Source organism: Rattus norvegicus, chromosome 14, assembly GCF_021556685.1.
Source record: "Rattus norvegicus strain SHRSP/BbbUtx chromosome 14, alternate assembly SHRSP_T2T, whole genome shotgun sequence".
NCBI classification, from domain to species: domain Eukaryota; kingdom Metazoa; phylum Chordata; class Mammalia; order Rodentia; family Muridae; genus Rattus; species Rattus norvegicus.
This window is the reverse complement of record NC_141547.1, coordinates 20,889,922-20,892,405: the sequence shown is the minus strand read 5'-3', so window position 1 is coordinate 20,892,405 and position 2,484 is coordinate 20,889,922. Positions and strand designations below refer to the sequence as shown.

Genomic DNA, 2,484 nt, shown 5'->3' with positions numbered 1-2,484 from the left:
TCTCAGCAACTATTTATCGCAAAATTCTAGGGTGACACTTTTAGGCCATGGATAGAAAAATGCTGAAAATTGCACTTTGTTACCTTTCCTGAATAAAATGAAAATATCATGAAGGTAAAAGCAAATCTCTCCCAATACCACAATCTCTATGAGCACCCATTTCTGAATACAAAAGTGTTAGCTTTCTTCAATGTGGACAGCATTTCCTAAACAAGCTTCCTTAGTCTGAGAGTCCAATGACATGCTTTGGCCTGCTACATATTAAAGAACTTTCTGAAGACACTGAGGATAGAGTTTAGCCACTGAACACTCAAAATGGTGGCCAACCTATCTGAGTTCTCATACACTTTTATTCACGGGTCAGCAATGTCATCATACTGGGAAAGAGAATTTTATTTCCTGCTGGTTCTGAAAATATGTTCTTCAACAGTCACTTGAGTAGCTTGTACAACTAAATGAAGTTTATTCTGGAAAAGTATCAGCTTAAGGTATGGATTTATAGACTGATCGCAAGGAAAGTCCTTTTTCAAGTCCATTTATTTAACTCAATATCGTAGGCTTCAATAGTGAAAAACACACTCATGATCTCCACAGGTTCCAGCTATGTAGTAGATTGAGTATTTGTACACACCTACTAAGCCCTGGATTCTAGGCACAGTCAAGGGTATTAAAAATCCCCAGGAGTCTCTTTAGGCCTCATTGAAGAGGAAAAATTCTCCCGGTGAAATGTAGATTTTTTTCTTTGTGCTCCACAGCATTATGAAACTCCATTGCAGCCGGAATGGCACAAACCATCATCCAGCAATTCTCCCTGCTATCATAGCACTCCACAGACTTCAGTGAGTTTCTTCCATCACTTTCGTAAACATGTCCTCCAATAGCATACATTTTACCACAGCAATATACTAGTTTGCAGCCTATTCTGCCCCTAAGCAAGGATGGCTTGGAAAGCTATCTATTGATGGAATGGTCATACATCCAAAAATCATTTTCTGCTTTGTGATCAATGGACACCTCACTGCTGCTTGACCTGTACCCTCTTGCAATGTATATGTCATTATCTGGTGATACAAGAATCCCAATTCTCTTAAGTCATTTGGCGGTTTGCATAGTTTAAACACCCTTCCTGTGACTATATCTAGACAAGGCACTGGCTGCTTCTTCCCTGAGTGCTTGTGTGCAGCATCAAAACATATGATCATCTCGGAAGCCATCATTCCAAACCTCTGTGTACAGCCATTGGTGTTGGATGGTCCCTTTTCTCCACAACTTTTGACTATGGCCTGTGCAGACTGAGGAGAAATTTTCTCAATAGATGCATCTTCCATTAGAAGAAAACATAGACATTTGGCGACAATTTCTATTTCATTCTGCTCATGTTCAAAACACCTTATAATGCTTTCATAAACATGTTCTTCCCAGTCTACAGTTAAATCATCATTACCTAGTATGCTTCTGAGTTGGTCTTTTGTCAGCTGGAGAAACTCTTGTTCTTTGGTGACACACAGGAAATTTTTACGGATGTTTTCTTTTGATCGATCTCCAAGTTCCTGGTGGCCATAATGATCAGCAAACATAAAGACTCCAATAGAATTCTGTGGATCCAAATGGCTAATAATATACTTAGCACTCTGGTCTTGTATGGAAGGAATATGGAAGATGGTAGCTGTAGTGAACAGGGCTTGTACTTTGGCCTCTATCAGAATAACTAGAGGTACAGGCATAATTCAATACTAAATCCATCGATTCAGCTTCAACACCGATGATCCGCACTTCTTTCTGAGTACTTTCTGTAAGGTCTCTAGTGAACATGGATCTGAAGCAGGGTATGACTGCAGCAAGAACGTTTCTATGACAGGAAAACATTTGCCCATGATACACTTCCACTACAATGTCTGTCAACTGTCCTTCATCATACATTGTTTTGAGTTGCTTAAGAGTACTTCAAGCATGGAAAGGGTTCGTAGTATCGTTGGCTGTGTCTGAAGATGGAATCCCATTCAGTGTTGAGGAAGACTTACTTTTAAATCTGCTGAAGTAGCCATTTCTCCAAGGGGCCCCAGCTCTGGTTATTTAAAGAGGTAATGCCATTGTGTTTCACTTGCTCCCAGTTTCTGGCTCTACTCATCTTCAGGCATTCTTAATTTGCTAAATGTGTCCTGCTGTTATGTCCTGGAATTAATTCTTGCTTAAGATAATGATATTTACAATGTGCAGGAGGTGGTTATAGATGTAAATGTGAGATCCTCTAGTCTGTATGACAAAATAGGAGTTTTTCCTAAGAATAAAATATAAAAATTAAGGACAAATCTGTGTAAGCTTAAAATGACATTGTACATGATTTTCTGTCCATACCAGTATTGTCTTTGGCTGCTCATGAATAGGCAGCCATGTTGCTAAGACTTTATTGTGAGTTATAAAGGTAAACATTTAGAATGTAAGCAGGTATTATGTTGGATTAGATAGGAGAGAAAGAAGAATAAA

General features: G+C 38.9%; 1 pseudogene; it reads right to left on the bottom strand.

Annotated features, from left to right (window-relative positions):
* Positions 1-261: 261 nt before the first annotated feature.
* Positions 262-2,045, bottom strand: LOC134481732 (kelch repeat and BTB domain-containing protein 8-like; annotated as a pseudogene).
* Positions 2,046-2,484: the final 439 nt, after the last annotated feature.